Source organism: Micropterus dolomieu, linkage group LG21, assembly GCF_021292245.1.
Source record: "Micropterus dolomieu isolate WLL.071019.BEF.003 ecotype Adirondacks linkage group LG21, ASM2129224v1, whole genome shotgun sequence".
NCBI classification, from domain to species: Eukaryota; Metazoa; Chordata; class Actinopteri; order Centrarchiformes; family Centrarchidae; genus Micropterus; species Micropterus dolomieu.
This window is the reverse complement of record NC_060170.1, coordinates 6,659,878-6,679,055: the sequence shown is the minus strand read 5'-3', so window position 1 is coordinate 6,679,055 and position 19,178 is coordinate 6,659,878. Positions and strand designations below refer to the sequence as shown.

Genomic DNA, 19,178 nt, shown 5'->3' with positions numbered 1-19,178 from the left:
GCTTGTATGTATTTAAAACAAATGTATGGGTTTAATACATACACGCTGCTACATTCAGGCGGGGCTGTGTTATAAATCAAACACATCCAACGGGCTCTCAGGTATGAAAAATAAAGACCCCTGCTGCCTTACAGCAGACTTTAAAATCGTTCGTCTGGCAGATCAGTGGGACGCAGTATTGTCAGCTCTCTGATCTTTCTTCTGTTTTCATACAAAGCAAAAATATCTTTATAAACAGCTTTTAAATAATAACATATGCCCGAACAGTGTGAAGTAATAAATCAAACAACCCAAATACCTTACAAGGTGTACTAATGTGTCTACATGAGTAAAAATATTGAAAAAGTGTCACAAAGCCAGTCCATAACTTCACTGTGGTCTGGCCCAAATCAGCGCCCATTTTCACGTGGAGTCTTTGACCATCAACAGGGAGGTGAACTAACGTCATAACTTTGCTAAATTAAATCAGCTGTTGGTCATTAACATTCACATGTGTACACTTCCATAAAGGAAACAGGATACTGTTTTGATAACTTGCTTGTGGCTGTTTCCTGGTAAGGACAAGTTTCACCAGTTTTTCTGAGCGCTGACAAGAAACCACACACCTGTTCTCGTCTTCATGGAAATTCCAAATTCCAGGTTGGGTTTTTGTTCCTTATAGGTCCTCAAGTTTAAGGTAATAGGTCTGTTTCGATATGAGTCAGATTTCTCTGATGGAAATATAGCACAACCAAAGGTCTTACAACCAGCTGGACATGTAGAAATTTGACTTTGCTTTGGAGGCGTGCCACCTCAGTTAACCCCAGACTCTTCATCATACTAGCCGTGTGAAAGGTAGCAGATCTAATGAGCCATCTATAACTAGATTCAACTCAACCTAAAACATGTAAAGTCATCAGCTGTTTATTAGTCACCCAAACACAGGCAGGTCTGTCTTGTCGTACTTGTGCTGAGACAAGAATTGCATCGTTGCATTGGCCCTGCCCACTCACTGTTGTCATAATTGACTGCTTACAAAAAAGATCTTTGGATCATTGCCTTGGATGACTTGACTCTAACTGGGACCTGATTTATGCGCACTGAGAAAGAAACACCGTAACAATCTTATCTGGTGAGTAGATTAAACACATAATAAATGCAACAATTTACCAATGACAAGTATAAAAACATACAGAATATATATGTAGCCTACAACCTAAATGTGACAGATCAAATTCACTAATCAGTTTGATAATTCACAGGTGTGCAATGTTCAGGCCTGGTGACATGGTATGACTACAAGAAAAATACGATGACAAAGTAATAAAATATATAACATACTCAGGTAAGCGAAGCTTTTTTGATGACCTGAAGAGGGAATAGTGAAAAAAACAATAACCAGCAAGAAAGATTGTTTTATTTCTGCAAAATTGGCCTTAACTCAAAAACTGTACTGTTTATCACAGAGCTGAAATTATTTTAATGTTTATTGAAACAAAGTTATTTATGCCTGTACCATAAGTGAAAAAAAATAATCAAGTACATTTTGTTAAGTTATATTCATTTAGAATATTTAATATATTTAAGCCACTTTTCTTTATTGGTAATATATTCAGGTGTGTTACACTGAAGCCACTTAAATTCAACTGTGTATTACAGGCTATATAGAATCTTTTCATGTATTTTTATAGTTACTTTTGGCTACTAAAATAGTACACAATCTTAATTTTCATATCTAATATGATACAGACCACTATGAATGTATCTTACATATTTGGCAAGCATTCTAATAATTATTTTTATTGGAAAGCTTACCAAGTCTCTTCATAGCAGTCTGTATATTTAGATGCTTGTGTGGCTATAATTTTAAAACTCGTCCAGCAACATGTTTGGTTAAATGCCTAATATACATAATTAAGGGTAAAAATACAACATTATTCACTACAACATGGTAAGCTGTACTGACTGCTTTATTGAGCCAATCTTTGAGTCTGTACTGCAAAAGGGTTGCTTATCCCGTTAGTACTGAACACAGAGATGGGGACTCGAGTTAGACACTCAAACTCGAGTCCGACTTAAGTCGCTCACACAGTGACTTCAGACTCAACTTGAGACTTCTGACTTGACTCGGACTCGAGGTGCAGGACTCGTGAACAATGTTTATTTTTAGGAAATGTCTTTCTGTTATTCCCTCCCTCCGTTACCTATAACCTTCCTACGTAACACGTAGCATCTGCTGCGCGCGGCCGCACGTGAGAAAGGACAAACAAACACCTGCAGCTGCTCCGCCATTCATCATAAACTTTCGCTTTAAAACTTCATACAACAAGACCCAAACACCGAAGCCCTGAATGCAAAATAGGTTAGTAAAGATGTTTAGCTCAGCATTGGTCATCTAACGTTAGCTTGCTTCTTGCTTTATCTCCGACCTACGGGAGGTTTACTCCGACTGTCGTTCGTCATGAAAAGATGAATGAGTGTTTGTTTACTTGCCAAACTTGTGGTGGTCGATTAATGTAATTATTTATGTCCTGCTGGCTGCCATCACGTTAATTATTAATGTCGGCTGCAAACAGGTTACAGGTTTATTGTTGATCATGCAATGTTACAGTTTTATTTAGTTAACATTACACTGAGTTTGGGAGTCTGGGGGATGTGTTGACTTACAGTAGTTTATAAGCTGTCATTGGTTGTAGACATATTGTACATTAGGCTACATGGTTGTGCTCTGCAAATGAAAAACAGGTTACAGTTACAGAATTCCTTATAGCTATGCAGTTTTATAAGCAGCTTAGATTGAATGCAGCAGGTGATACAACATTCATTATAACCACGAGAGACTTGAGACTTAACTTGGACTCTAGCTCAAAGACTTGAGCATCTCTGACTGAACACGGTCCACAGGTTATTCAGAGAAGCCAGGACATTGTTTCTAGAAAGTACAGTTCTGTACAGTGAATTTTGGTATTTATTTACTTTATTTACCCTAAACCCAACAGGCACCAACTTCTGGTACTAAAGTGGAATTTCTCTAACACAAGATGGCAACAACAGCAGCTGGTAAGTTGAGTAAGACTTCATGTCATAGACATGGCCTATCCGTGAGGACAATGACTTTAAAGAAATGCACTGCAAGAACAGAAATGGGGTCATACAACAAAGAGGAATGAAGGCAGTGTAGTATACCTAACATAAGACATTTGCAGGCTGAGAGAATGGAAAGTTGACAACCTTAAATGGTACGATGTGTAGAAAACACGTTTCTTTTCTTTTTCTTTATTCTGATTTCAAATGGTTTTGCTGGTAGAAGTGTTTCTAAAAGTTGAGAATGAAATTCAACTTTTCAGAAAAGAGAAGCATTTGTTGCTAACCTTGGCTATGAGTCTTTTAGGTTTTCCCAAACAACAATTAAAGCCTTCTGAGAAAGGACATCTGAAGAAATTGGACAGTGTAGTAAAATTATTCGTAAATAGTCCTGTACCAGCAAACTCAGCAATAGACGCTTTCATCGAACGCGTTGCCAAGGTGATGCGCACGGCCCGATGTTAACTTTTCGTTCTGTTTGTTTATTACTGGGTTTGTTTTTACTGGCTAATACGGTAAGTGATATCCAGTACAGTGTTTCCCATACATTCATTTGTTTGTGGCGGCCCACCACATTATCAGCGCTGACTGCCACATATTGATTTCCGTTGTTTTTTTACTATTTAAAATGGGAAAAATTGTATTTGATTGCAGAGCTGCACTCAGCGCATATTCGCTCAGCAACTCCTCTCAGCAACTCCTCTCACTCGCTCCCTCTCCCTCTCTCTCTCCTGCAAACACACTGAAAGCGGACCAATCTGTGTATTGAATGGTTAGTATCATGAACACCGCCGCACAAATCCGTCTAACGTCAATGTCGGAGATCCCCCCCCTCCACTGCGCTCGCCACAGTTACGCTGTCATTCTGTGGTACTGCCGTAAATCAGACAGGTCGGTAGAAAAACATTCTTGTCTCAAATTTTTGTTCAATGGGTCTGGTAGTGTGACCTTATCACATTTCAGTTTGGCCAAGAAATGTTCCTTTTCTTCGACTGGCAACTAAGGTTATTACTTGTTATGGATTGCTTGCAAAAGTCTGCTGGAAGTTAAGTTTGGGCCAGTGCAATGCACATGCGCAGTACCGTTTGTTTATGTTGTTACCATTGAAAGCGTCTATAGGATCAGCTCTCTAAAAAGCACAAGTATTTTATAGAGATACCAGATTAGGGCTGTTCAATCTGACGATATCTATCGTTTACAATTATGCTCTTTCGTTTAATATCGTTTTCCCACAAATTCCACACTTTACCGTACTATTTTTGTGAGGGAACAGCACTTTGCACTGCGATTCAGTCATTATGTTTATCGACATTATCGAATGTCTAACGTAAAATAAATATCCAACCTGAAACTAACTTCACCGCGGTCAGTTCTTCCACACGTGCCGGTGTTGCAGAGAAGAAATTGCATTGAAAATAATGGACGGGCCACACAACACTATCCAGCAGTGCCAGCCATGATGTGTGTGTCACTCAGGTAACATTGACTTGCCCACGGACATACAGCTTACTTTATAGTTTAGCAAGACATGCTGTTGTTGTGATGTTAGCTATAGCAGCAGGAGAGCTGTGAGTGTCGCTGTCTGGAGCTGCTGTGCTGCTCTGAGACCGTCTTGTCCTCTCGTGTTAGCTTTGCAGCAAGCAAGTAGCGTCCGTTTGCTAATCCACAACCTAACATTACTTTCTGTGTCGTTGTTCACTCTATCATGGTATTTGTCATAGTGTTGGACCAGTCTCTAAACTTCTAAGACATTAATGAAAAGAGAATAATGATGATTCCCTCGTGGAATAATGTGAATGCTTTTGTTCTTATCGTTTTACAGCATATGATCTCAGGATTGTGATGTTCGGTAAAAGTCAGAATGAAAAGACATCACTAAGTTACCTCATCACTGGAAAAAAAGATCCAAAATTGTCCAAGCAATATGTGCATACCTTCGGAGAGTGGAGGAATAAACCCTTCACACTAGTGAAAACAAAAGACATCTTTAGTTTGCCTATGGATAAAGTGAGACACGAGATGAAGAAGTGTGTGGCTCATTGCCCCCCTGGACCAAATGTTCTGCTGCTGTTAGTGAATCCTGCTGATTTCACTGAGGAGGACAGACAAAAATTTAAATTCATCCTGAGTTTTTTTGGACAAGATGCTATTAAATCCTCAATGGTCATCATAACACAAAATGACAGGGGAGGGAATTCCTCAGTGCACCAACTCATCCAAGACTGCACACAAAAGCACCACAGAATCCACTTGGATGAAAAGGATTCCTCTAACTCTGATCCTCAAGAACTGATGGGAAAAATGCATAACATAGTGAGTGAAAACAGGGGACGATATCTAACCTTTACTGATGAGACTGACGTCATGGTAGCACCTGATGTGTGTGCAAAACCCCCTCTAAACCTGGTATTGTGTGGGAGACATGGAACGTTGAAGACCTCAGCAGCTAATGCCATTCTGGGAGAAAGAAAGTTTGGTCCACCTGCTGACTCATCAGAGTGTGTTAAAAAGCAGGCAGAGGTGTGTGGACATCTGGTTTCTGTAGTGAAACTGCCTGCCTTGTATGAAAAACCTCAGGAGGCAGCAAAGAAGGAATCACTCAGATGTATCTCCCTCTGTGAACCCGAGGGCGTCAATGCCTTTGTCCTGGTCCTACCATTAGATCCCCCAAGTGAGGAAGACAAAAAAGAGTTACAGACCATCCAAAAAACTTTCAGCACTAAAGTCAATGATTTCACGTGTAGAGAGGTTTCTACTGGAAAACGGAGACATCCAGCAGCTCTTTCAAAGCTGTAGTGGACGATATGTTGTTTTAAACATCAAGGACAAGCAGAAGGTCTCTGAGGTGTTACATACTGTGGAAAATATGGGAGTTGTGGGATGCAGAGGCTTCACAAAAGACATGTTTCCCAATACTCCAGCGACTGGGCTTAGAAGACATGCAACTTTTAAGGAGGAAGGTAATAAACATCAGAACAAACCGTTTCTCAGGATGGTGCCGAATAGAGAGTCTCCCGGAATGGGGAAGAGCAGAGAGCCTCCCAGGGTGGTCCAGAGGCAAAAGTCTCACGGGATAGTGCAGAGTAGAGAGTGTCTAAGGATGGTGATGATTGGGAAGACTGGTTGTGGAAAGAGTGCCACTGGAAACACCATTCTGGGCAAAGAATGTTTCAAATCTAAAGTCTGCGCGACGTCAGTGACCACAGAATGCCAAAAAGAAGAGGGAGAGATTGATGGACGGCCCGTTGCTGTGGTCGACACCCCCGGCTTGTTCGACACAACACTGTCCAACGACGAAGTTCAAAAGGAGCTTATGAAATGCATCAGCCTGTTGTCTCCCGGACCTCACGTGTTCTTATTAGTGCTGCAGATCGGCCGCTTTACACGAGAAGAGAAAGATGCTGTGGAGCTTATCAAGAAGTTTTTTGGCAAGAAGTCAGAGGACTTCATCATTGTTATATTTACCAGAGGAGATGATCTTAAAGAACAAACAATTGAGAACTACATAGAAGAAGACAGTGAGGACTTCCTCAAAAAACTGACAACTGAATGTGGAGGAAGATACCACGTCTTCAATAACAACGATCAGAAGAATAGTTCTCAAGTCAGCGGGCTGCTGAAGATGGTTGAGTCAATGGTAAGGAAAAATGGCGGTGGCTACTACACTTCAGACTTGTTCCAAGAAGCTGAGGAAGCCATACAAAAGGAAAAGGAGAAGATCATGAAGGAGAAGGAACCCGAGATACAGAGGAAGCAGTGGGACCTTGAAAGAAAACACCAAGAAGTAGTGCAAGAGAAGAAAAAAATATTGACAAAGCTACTATCTGATCAAGAAAAGAGAAATTCACTAATCAAAGAAAAGGAGGAACTAATGAAAAAGGAGCAGGAGAAGAGGAGAAGAGAAAGAGAAAAGAGAGAAGAAGAGGAAAGGAACAAGAAAAGGCAGGAGGAATTCCAAGGATACGAGTGGAAACAAAAACTTGAAAATCTGGAGAAAAGACTGAAAAATGGATCAGAAACCTCAGTTGCTGAGCGGATTACCTTAATGCAGTGTAGAGAAAACATGAAAAAAGAACGAGAGGCTTGGGAGCAGGAGAGAAGGGAGTGGTGGAAGAAACGATATCTCGAAGATAAGCAGAAACAAGAGGAGGAGCAAACACGACTTAAAAAGCTCAGAGACGAATATGAGCAGGAATTCGAAAGGTATGAAAACAAAAGAAAAGAAGAAGCTCGAATCAGAAGAGAACAAGTGGAAAGAGAATGGAAAGAAGAAGAAGAAAACCATAAGAAAAAACTAGAGGAAATAAGGAGGAAAAATGAAGAGGAGGCCAGAAAACAAGCTGAAGAATGCAATGAATTCAGACACACATATATCAGCGACGTTTCAGCTGAGATGGAAAAGTATGGAAAGGAAATAGAGGATCTGAAGCAGAGGCAAAAATACCAAAATGACTTGATGATAAAACAGCTGACCAAAAACAAAGTATTCCAGAAGGACTTTAATAAACTGAAGAAAAAACAAGAAGATGAAATGAATGAACTGAAATCGACACTGAGTTTCTACAGCGAAGAAGATCTGAACAAAAATATCAATGAGCTAAAGAAAATGCATGAGGAGGAAATACACAACTGGATACAGGAATATGTGAAAAAAGCAACAAAGGCGTGTTCCATTTTATGAGAGGTTTCTTTCATTTCTATCAGCGACAGTTTCAGCTGCTAAACTGTAAGCTTTAGTTTTGACGATTTAAAATATTAAGTGAAGTAGAATGTTTTTCGTATTCAATTGGTTAACAGTTGGCCTGCATCCAGTTGTTCAGATACCATGACTTTATTCAACAAATGTCTGACATAAAAATAAAAATAAGTAACAATATGATAAATATTCTGTAAAAATTCCAATGCACTATAGCATAAACTTTCTATAACTTAGTTAGTGAAATTAATTTTAATAGAGGATATACATATTTATTTTTACAAAGAATGTATATTTTCTCATTTATATTAATAACTGCATTCATGAAATGTAAGTAAACATCCAGCGTCACACTTTATTTTAGCTGTTTTTTATTTTAGCTTTATAATTAGAGCTATTATATTGTATTTGATACTGTACCTTAATTAATAATTTTGAATGTTTTTCCATTGCATTATCTGCAGAAATACTATTTTGTTTCTTAAAGACAAACTTCACTATTCTGAAAAGGTGCACACAGATGAATAAAGTCTTTGAATCGTTACAACGTGGTGTAACTTTTTTCCTTGTAGAGCTGAGAGTTCTTTATTGATACTAAATAATTTCATTTCAGAACAGGATTATTATCGCCTACTCCAGCATGCCCTCAAAAACACCGGTGGAAAAACAGTGAGCTGCAGCACACACCTCCTCTCCCTTTCAAACACTAGCTACCCTCCAGGCAGTCAGTGGACTCAACATTGTTACTGTGATGTAGAGACAGAGCTCAGTTAAAGCTTTATGGAAGAAAAATACTTTTGTTACAGATAAATAACTCACCACTCTGAAACTCTTGCTCCAGTCCATGTAGCCAAGCTGGTCGGCAACATGTACAGCTAAACCGAAGCTGTGTTTGCTTCTAACTGACCCGCCCTTCTCTGCTTCTGATTGGCTAGTAGTCCTTAACTAGGAACTGCACATGTGCAACTCCCAACAAAGATCATTTAGAGACAAGATGTATCACTCCATAGCTAAAATGAAGCCTTCAACACAGGGTGAAAAGAGGAGCTGCAGCAATGTGCAGTATAACAAAAATGTGGTGTTTTTTGAAAATTAAACCTGTTCTGGTTCAACACCTAAATAAGATTTTGAACCTGATAATTAGCATAATACCACCTCTTTAAATGTTCAAAAAATAGTTTGACTAATCACGAGTTAACCATTGACAATCATGAGAAGAATCACAATTAAACATTTAAACTGATTGACCGTAGTTTGTACATGAAAAATAACCAGTGTTTCCCACACATAGACTTAGACACCAAAAAGGTTAATGTATGACGTTCAAATGAAGAGTTATGTAATGGATGTAGTCAGTGCTTGAAGAGGAAAAAAATAGGTGCCAGTAATTATAATAATTCAGTAATCAGCTTTGTTTCTTCTATATTTCAGTTGCATTGCATGTACCAGCAGCTTGGGAGAAGTCCGCGAGAAAAAGTCCCGGTACGCCAAAGAGAAAAATGTCGAGGTGCCGGTACTGCGTACCAGTGCGTACCGCCCCACTTCAAGCACTGGATGTAGTGGTGTACAGATATGTAGTTATGTAGTGGTGGCAGCTGGCCAAGAGATCGTCAGGGAGCTGGAAGTTTCTGAAAAGAAACTACTTACATAATAGAAATTATTGCTGTTGGCTATGTTAAGTCATTTCCAGGAAATAAATATTAATATTTATTTATTTCTTAATATCACAATATCAAACGTGTGTTGCCTGTTTAAAAGTAAAAACATAGGAAGACAAGTGCTTACCCATCTTTTCCTCGAGTGGTTACTTCTCCAGTCTGATCACGAGCATACAGCTGATAAGTACGTGGTTTGTTTACATGACGTAACAGAAGTGTATTTTAAATAAATTCAGTCGATAGAAACTGTTTTTGCTATAGTCAGGTTTTATCAATATCCCTGCTGCAACTTCATCATAATGGTGTATGTGCGGGCTGAACATTTCAACACCCTGCTGTGTTCAAGTTTTACAGGTTTCCCTCTTTACAGTCAACACTGTGCAGAGCAGCCGACTTTGCTTGGTTGTTGTACCAACATTTTATCTTATGATTGTGGTTTCTACACTACATTGTACTTTTATATTAAAAGAACAGTGTGTACAATAGATTGGATTATTTGTATGCATATACAATACGTACATCAGTGTTTTTTAAAGACAGACAGAGAACAATGATGAAGATCTAATGTACATATTTTATATATTATATGAATATAGACGAAGGGCATTCACTTCACTTGTCTTAGTCCATCTCAAATATCAAAACCACAACAACTGAAACCAGTCAGCTGATCAGCTGCTTTTAGGAAGAGGGACACCAGCCATTTATGCCTATCACCACCAGGAAAATCCCTCTGTTTTCGTAGTAGAAATGTTTTTCAAATCTGGTGTCTGTGCCGACATTCCAGCGCAAGGGAACTGGTCATGTGTTTTATGTCAACCAGCAATGATTGGTTTGCCAGAGCTGAAGGGGGAGCAACCTTAGCCTCAGCAGCAACTCACTCATGCTATGTCATAAGCACGTGTCACCAGTGTAATGACTCTCAAAGTCAGAAGGGGGAGGCAAAAGTTCCTACACTGCAGGTTTAAAACACTTAAAGGTATTTGTTTGCTAAAAAAAAGGAAAATGAAAGTAAAATATGCTGTTTCACATTTCTTGCGTCAATCAAAGAAAGTCTTAGTAGTAAGTATTTTAGTGTATGAAATGACATTATTTTAACAAATACATGAATAGACTGACTACCTGCTACAGCCTCCAAACTTTGGTCACACACACATGAAAGCATATATGGCATGTATAGCCTGGTAAAATGTCAGGAAGGTATGAAGGAGTTTTTAAAGACAATGAAATGTTGTATTTAAGAAGACAAAACTAAGGCCAAATAGCCTTTACTATTTAAGTTTGTATTCAAAGTTTTACATCTTATACATGTTTTACAGTAAATTGATTTAACTGTATTGTTATATAATTGTTGGCACTGGCACTTATAAACACTAAATGGGTAAAATTGCAATAAATAGGCTTAGTTTTGGAGCCAAATGTTGGAGTTGGAATAAATACCTCTGTTTTTTTTTGAGAAATAAAAGCCAAACGCTTGATCATTTTACAGCCTTATCATTTTCGTTATACATTATTTGTTTTGGTTGTTTAAAAACACACACAAACAAATTATCCGATTAATCAATTAATCGATCGATTAAGTGCTAGATTAATCGATCGATTAAGTGCTAGATTAATCGATTACAAAAAGAATCGATAGCTGCAGCCCTAGATTGGTCTTTAACTACATCGTCATCCAAAATCACAGCAGTGTTGTGAATCAGCTCTAAGACTGACACTTAAAATTTAGTCCTACACTTCACTTAAATTAGGACTATGATGCTTGATAACTAACTTTTAAGCATAGCTTTGAGCCAAGAATTTTTCACAGCACTACTATGAACTGAAAGTCAGTTCATAGTAGTGTTCTTATGAGTAATTCTGAGAAGCTTGATAAATACAGTACCTAATCTTATTTTGAAATGTTTGCCTGAATTCTCAATATTAAACAGAAATATCTGTTTAGTTTATACTTATATTATAAAAATATGCTTATTTCATGTGCTGAAAGAAAGTTATTGATGTCTGTATCCCAAGTCAGTTAAGTATAATGAAGTTTATTTCATTAAATAACATTTAATAAGTCAGTATTTAGGTATACAGTATTCAATGCACTTTAGTGTATATATCAATTTATGAATTTATGAAAGTATTACACTAAAGATGAGTTAAATTGAAGCCAATTATTTAATCTTAGTGTAGTGAATGTTTTATATCCAATGTGCTTGTAGATAATGAAATTATACATTTCATATACTGTATCTTTTGGTTTCCTTGGGCTTCCAAAACAGTACACTGTGTTTATATTATACTATAAAATTATACATATAGTTTGAGGAAATTGTTTGTACTCTGTGTGTCTGTAAAGAAATGTGGAGAATGTGGATGTGTGACACATAATTTCAAAGACATTTTTCTAGTGAAGTGATAAAATGCAGTTTGTTTAGAACCAGTCTCAGATTAGAGATGGCATCCTGAAGTAATGTGACATCTTGGGTATTCTGATTTAATAAAAGTAGTACCTGAAATGACCCATTCAGAGATCAAGATAGAGAGGAAGAAAGAGAGCAAGTAGAGATAAAGGGAAGGGTAAATATGAATGTAAAGTCACTGAAAGTCTTTTTCTCAGACAACTATCATACCGAAAAAACTAAAACTAAAAAAATCTGCTGATTTATCTTATGATTTCAGCTGTGGTACTGATATAGTACTGCTCCAACTCTAGAGGGTTTTTATTCCCTATCCTGGTTTTGAGTCTTACCACTACTGATCATATTTGGGATCTGACATTGAGAAACCTGGCAATTCATCTCCCTACCTGATTCTAACATCATCAGTCATGAAAAAATAAAAGTAAAATGTATCTTCTGTATCACGGTCTCAGAACTTCAGTGTCTTGATCAATCAATACATGATTCATCATCATATATATAGTTTTACTTTCCATCAGTACTAAATGACCTGAGTTGAGGACACACCAGTGCAGACAGCAAAATGATCAGAGACCTTGATAAGATCTTTACATTCAGATTTCTGAGTACTCCATCTCAAATACTGGTTTCTTAAAAGGACAAGGGCTCATTCAGGTCTCTGCAACCATGCAAACACATAACTCCAAAAGCCTGATAAGTTGATTCCACCGTTTTGACAATATTTGCTTTCTGAAAGATAGCAGACTGATAAAGTGAGATAATATAGCATGATTTATCATGTGATCAGTCAGCCAGCCAACCACGGCTGCTTCGTTTTTGTCATACCTGAAAAGAGCCCTGCCTTGTAAGTGATGAAAAGTTAGTGGGTAAGCTGATTTCAGTGTGGAGCTTTTCCTTTCACTCTTGGGCTTTGATGAAGAGCTCCACAACAAGAATTCTGTATTAATTAATTAATGCACCAGCAACTAATCAGTACACTAGTGTGCATTCCCACTCACATAGAAGATAAAACCCACCAAAGCTGATCCAAAACTTGTATTAGCGTTTTTGTAAGGTAGAAGACAGGAGAGGGGTAAATTCAGAAACAATGGATTGTGGCCGCTGATAAGGGCTGGGTACTGGTACTCGATACCTTTAAGGTATCGACGGAAATAGCCCAGTACCGAGTAGTATCGAAGCCGCTCGTTACAAAAACAAACACAGAGATGAGGTGTCAGCAGCTGGAGCGGTGAGACAGAAGACAACAGGGAGAAGATAAGGAGGTTGTGGGTTTGGCTAGCTGGCTATCTAGCTATATCAGGTGCCTTTTGTTGAAATATGTTCAACTTTTCATAAAATCAATGTGCTCATCAATGTATCAATTTCAATTTTCGTCACCTGACCAATCACAGGCTGGATGGGGCGGACAATTAAAAAAAGACAAACAAATTAACAAATTAAGAGACCAATGTAGGCCATTGTTCCTGCAGAAGGATTTAATGAATGAAAACAACTCACAAACGTGAAACTGCTGTTTTGGAACTGGAAATAATATTACATATGTGGTGGGCTATATTGTATACTATTATATAAAATGACAATGCATATAGTAAAATTATATCTATTAACATACTAACAGTATATAGATATGGATAATGTTATCATATTACACTAATAGAAAAAGCCTCTGCAGTGGAAAGATGCAGATTTCCACTGCACAGGATGCTACTGTGCCAGTATGTGTTCCATCTACCCGCCTCCTGCGAGCAACACGTTCCCCTTGTTCTGTTTTACATCTGTTGTACTAAATTTATTGTCATACTGTTCAGTAGTCTTGTTTACATTAGTTGTGGCTTTGATTGTGTGGATGGTGTCACAGTAAAGTTTTCTGTGATGAGTGATTTTAAAAGCTGTTTTCAATGTGTCAAATTTTCAAAAGATCCAATATTTTAAAAAGCTTTGACAAAACTTTTAGGCCAATGCTGAGCGTACAAATACTAGGATCGTCACTTCCATAGTCCTCCAACGGTTTCACACCAGTTGGACACAGGAGAAGGAAGACTACACGTAGTATAAATGTATTTATGTATATGTATTAATGTATATAACAAATAGTTTGTTAAACTCTGTGTTACCAGAACCTGCACCTTTTCTAGCATTTACTGTACTGGTTTAGCGGACCAGGAAACTCACAGACCAATCGCATGTGCTCCAATCATCTCATGTGACGCTGCTCAGCCAATCAAATCTGTGCATTCCGATGCTTGCGAGTCGAGTCTGCCAGATACACCAGAGACGTTATGGAAACACACATGGCTTTTAATCAAGAATGTACAGATTTTTACATGTACATTCCTCCCACGGGCAGTTCAGAACCAGAAGATCTCATAGATCTCCAATCCTAGCTGGCAGGACAAACTAGAGCTCACGTTTCTCACTGAACAAGCGAAAGTAGGAGTGGAAGCTCTGTAAGAGGGAATGAAAGAGAAGAGGAGGCATTACAGCTGTTTATTTGTTAAGATGTGTTGAGTGTTTATTATAAAATTGGTTAAGACTACACTTCATCACTTCAAGCTACACTTATTATTTCATTTTTTCTAAAAATTAGGCACTTTATTTTAGTTTACTTAAATTTAGAATTTATTTTTAGAGCAGTTATTATTTATTATCCCTCCAGTTAGATGTGACTGAACTGACTGAAATATTATTTGATTTGACAGTCCGTTGTTGACTAAAAACATATGTTGATACAACTATACGTTATGGTACTGAATGATAACGCAAGTTAGTCGTTTTGATGTTCCGGACCTTTGCTTCGGGAAATTTTCTCTAACTGGACCTCTTTGCATTGTAATTGAATACCCCTGACCTATGCCGTTCTGTGTCTGACTATCTGCCAGGTGCATCTGCTATGCGGTGCTTGACGCCGCTTCCGTCAAAAATAGACTGGCAGTGAATATTTAACTTAAGCTAAACTTCTTTTTTTTTAAATCGCAAATTGAATCATAATCGCAATATCGGGCAGAAAAATCATCATCGCAATTAGATTTTTTCCCAAAATCGTTCAACCCTACTTTGATGCACTATTTCTTTGCATGGCTAAAATCGCCTCCGCCATGATCCCAAGATGGGTGTGACACCCCTTATAAAAGCGCTTCAGTTACCACCAACTTTTTGAAGACGCTAACAATTTCACTTTAACAGCGTGTGGCTATTAGCATGGGTGTTTGTGAATAGTTTTTTCTTTTTGTAATGAAGCTTATAAGCATAGAAAAGGGAAAATTTTAAGCTAATTGTATGCATATTATGTAATATAAATACATACAGCAACGGAGCACTAAGGAGCCTAATTGCTTAGCAGAGCAGTTAGAGATGCATGTCTCCCTGTGCGGGTGTAAAAGCCACACAATCCTTTTGTGAATTGACCCCTGAAGATTGATAATGAGGTTTGCAACTGAGCATAAAGAATGTAAAGTCATGGCAAATATATCAGTAAGTCACTCAACCGTGGCGGTTTCATTGTCGTCACAACTGTAGAGCCCTGCCTCCTAGTACTGGTGATAAAAAGGTGGTCTCAGGTGAGCTGATCTCAGTGTTGATCTGTTCTATTCCTTTATGAGCCTCAGGAAGAGTGACACAGTAAGAGTTTCACCTGGTGAGTACACTCAACAGAAAGTAAATGCATCACATATATAGATTTTATGTATGTATTATAAAAGAAAAATGCATCTTTAAATTGATTATCTGTAACTATTTGTGGATAACCCTCAGGTGTGTGTCAGCTACAGGCCTGGTGATCGGATCGTAGTTATCGGAGTGAGTACAATATTTTGAAGATACACACACTGTATGTTACGTCAAAGCTTCAACCAAAACTACAATAAAACACAAGTAAAAATTATTGTAGGTGACTGCAGCATTTTTAATGTTGTGGAAAGGTAACTGTTCTCAGCCTGGAAGAAATAAGATTTTATCTAGAAATGTTTGAATTCTGAAAATTATCCAACGAAGGTTAAAGTCAAGGTTAAAGTCAAGGGCAACTGGACTGTCCAGTTGCCCTTGACTTTGTTGGATAACTATGACCTGGATGACTGAGAATCTTCACAGACAATTCTGAAAATTAAATCCAAAAATCAATTATTCAATAAATATAAGAGTAAGGTTACTCTTGACAGCTGTAGTGTTCTAACCTCAAGCTTTTAGCTTTACTTCAAGACTATCTGACATCAAACTGCTCCTGATGATGTTTTTTGAGTGAAGCTTGAGACAGAACATTTTCTGGAATAATCAGACTTTTATTTAATCAAATATTTATTTGGTTTATTACAATTTTTTTCTAATGACAAAGTATTAAGTATGTTTTATGAAGGCGTGAACAAACAGTGCCAGGAGATAAAACACTGACTCATTCAGAATAGCAGTCTATGTTGTTTGATTGAATTGCTAGATATGGATCAACCTCGCTAGCATGGAGGCGCTTTGGCTTTGAAAAGACGGATGTTGCTCAACAGACAGCATATTGCAAATATAGTTAAATACAGCATCAGTTCAGTGTCAATATAGGCTTCAGAAATAACAAAGCACACACTAGATAAAGCTTAACTATATGTTTCGTACGACATTTGGCTTTGGGGAAAAGTTTGTAAAAGGCTGCCTCTGTCTTTTTACCCTAGTGTTGGAAATATTGGATTTATTTGTGGCAAATGTGTCTCCATATCTGACAAACTAGTGCAGTGCCCGCTAGGGCTGAACGATTTTGAAAACTAAACAAACTGCGATTTTTTTTTAACCAATATTGCGATTTAATATGCAATTCATTTTTAAGCTCTTTACCTTCTGTATTATTCAAATGGACAAGCAGTAAATCAGTGTATAGTATGACCAACACAATATTAGATAGATTAAACATACACAGTTATTTCTTGTGAGTCAGCTCTGTGTTCTGATGAAATTAGGTGATGCATGAATTATTATTATGAGCAATGGTGGAGAAGGAATATCAAATTATAATAATATGACAAAGATAATTTGAGAGTCAAGTCATGGCATTAAATAATATGATATAATATGATCAGGTCGGCCTACCTACAGACCACAAGAAAAACTAAGTGTGTTTATACAGTAAGCGCTTAAAACAAAACACTCAGTTCAAATCTCCTAGGAGTCCATCTTTCTGTATCCCAGTAAGCAAACAAAAAAATGCTCAGTTTGAGGTTCATTTCAAAAGTAGGCCAACAATTTTTTATTCAACTAGTGTTGAATACTAATTTAATAATAAGAGTAATTCTCCAACAATACCTGAGTGCTTTCAGACTGCTTTCCTCTTGGGTAGGGATGAGGATTGTTAATTTTTAGTAATATAGATACCCTTATTGAGACTGCTTAACGATCCAATTCTGTATCGATACCACTATCGCTACTTTACTATTATTTAGCGATGGTTATTTGGTAAGACCAGACCCAACAGGCCTGAGGTAGGCCTGCACGGTTTGAGGAAAATATTCAATGTGTGATAATGTTACATACTGAGATGACATATCACTTGCAATAAATAAACATATATTGAAGTGCACATATTAACTGCCTGGTTGTTTTTAATGTAATATTTTAATTACAGCTATAGGTTGTTTCTAGAGCAGCAACATTAATGTTTACAACAGCAAAGTTACTCAATAACTTTATCTGACATCACAAGTAGTGAGTGACGTTTAGAAAGAATAACATCAGTCTGTATCAGTCCCTCCTCTCTCCTGGCTGCAGGTAACGTTACCAGGCAGAAGGAGGAGCGGCTGGTTTGTCTCAGCCAGCAGCTGAGTTTCTAAGGCTACAGACCAGTCTGTGCTCCAGACAGACAGCTTTCTATTGAGCTTGTTTTTAACATTTAGCTAATGCCAAGTGTTAGCTGTGCTTGTATAAAACATCCAGGATGAGATACTGAGGACAGAAATGATTAAATTAACCATTTCTACATGTTTAACGTTACCTTACAGACGTATTGATAAAGTATTGTCTTTTTACTTGCGAAGGTTTTATTGCACGTACTTACAGTAACGAGCATAGTTGTCATCAACTAACGTTACAGTAGTTTGGAGCTAACTTAACCCTCACCGTAACGTTATTCAACCGCAACGCCGCAGCCTCTCGCTCTGCTGCCGCTGTGTGTGTGTGTGTGTGTGTGTGTGTAGGAGCCGTCAGAGAGCAGGCAGAGATTGCAGCCTGATGATTTTCTTATCCATTGCGTTTCAAATTAAATCAGATTTGACGCTCGAGACATAACATTACATCATAGCCCGCAAGTCTCGATAGCAGTATCGATAAGCTTGAACCTTATTGATTTTCGGGGTTTGAGAAATTTTGGAACCGGGTCCTTTTGAAACCAGATCTCGATCCCCATCCCTACTCTTGGGTGTCATGTGACCAGAGTGTAATCGCAGCCTTAGCGATTAGAAAATCTCGTTTTATTAGATCGCAATAATATCACAAATGCAATTAATCGTTCAGCCCTAGTGCCCGTTCACAGGGGCCGATGTGAGGCCTCCCTGTGCTTTTTAGATGCAGTGCAGCGCTTGTTTCACCTACAGCATTAATAACACAGCAATAACAACACTGAAACAACAAGACAATGGCGGAGATACTGCTAGATATTAAGCGATTCCTTAGAACTTCATAAACTCAACACATTGTTTCTAACATAACGTGTTTCTAACATATATCAAACATGCGTGATGACGATAATTATAACAATTCACTATCATATCAGATCATATAAGTGCCACAAAAAGAGTATAAAAGAAGATAAAAGATAAAGATATTTGTTAAAGACTGGCTTATTGTCATAATGGTTTATCAGAGTGAATTGGGCATTCATTGTTATGTAATCTGCAGACAAAGCATTCTGGTACACCATGGAAGTGGTATTTTATACTCAGTAAGCTTGCTTTACAGGATATAAAGGAGAATGTTTTGCCATTCAATAATTACAGTGGGGGAAATAAGTATTTGACCCCTTGCTGATTTTGCAGGTTTGCCCACTTACAAAGAATGCAACGATCTACAATTTTAATCATATGTACATTCTATCAGTGAAAGACAGAATCCCAAAGAAAATTCCAGAAAATCACATCATATGAATTTATTAAAATTGATAACCATCTGATGAGGAAAAACAAGTATTTGACCCCCTGGACAAACAGCATGTTAATATTTTGTAGAAAAGCCATTATTGGCCAGCACAGATGTCAAACGGTTTTTATAGTTGGTGACAAGGTTTGTGCACATTTCGGCAGGGATGTTGGCCCACTCCTCCCTGCAGACAGCCTCCAAATCATTCAGGTTCCGAGGTTGTCGCCTGGCAACTCGAATTTTAAGCTC

General features: G+C 37.9%; 1 protein-coding gene and 1 pseudogene across 3 annotated transcripts in view; one reads left to right on the top strand and one right to left on the bottom strand.

Moving 5' to 3' along the window:
- prdm6 (PR domain containing 6) overlaps positions 1 to 5,527 on the bottom strand; it is a 48,020-nt gene extending 42,493 nt beyond the window's left edge. The window contains exon 1 of one of the 3 annotated variants that reach the window (XM_046036058.1): positions 5,406 to 5,527. The gene's annotated coding sequence lies outside the window, so the exon portion shown is untranslated. The remainder of the gene's footprint in view (positions 1 to 5,405) is intronic. The other 2 variants (XM_046036055.1, XM_046036056.1) reach the window with 2 other exon arrangements.
- On the top strand, positions 4,906 to 7,876 carry LOC123959796 (annotated as a pseudogene).
- Positions 7,877 to 19,178: the final 11,302 nt, after the last annotated feature.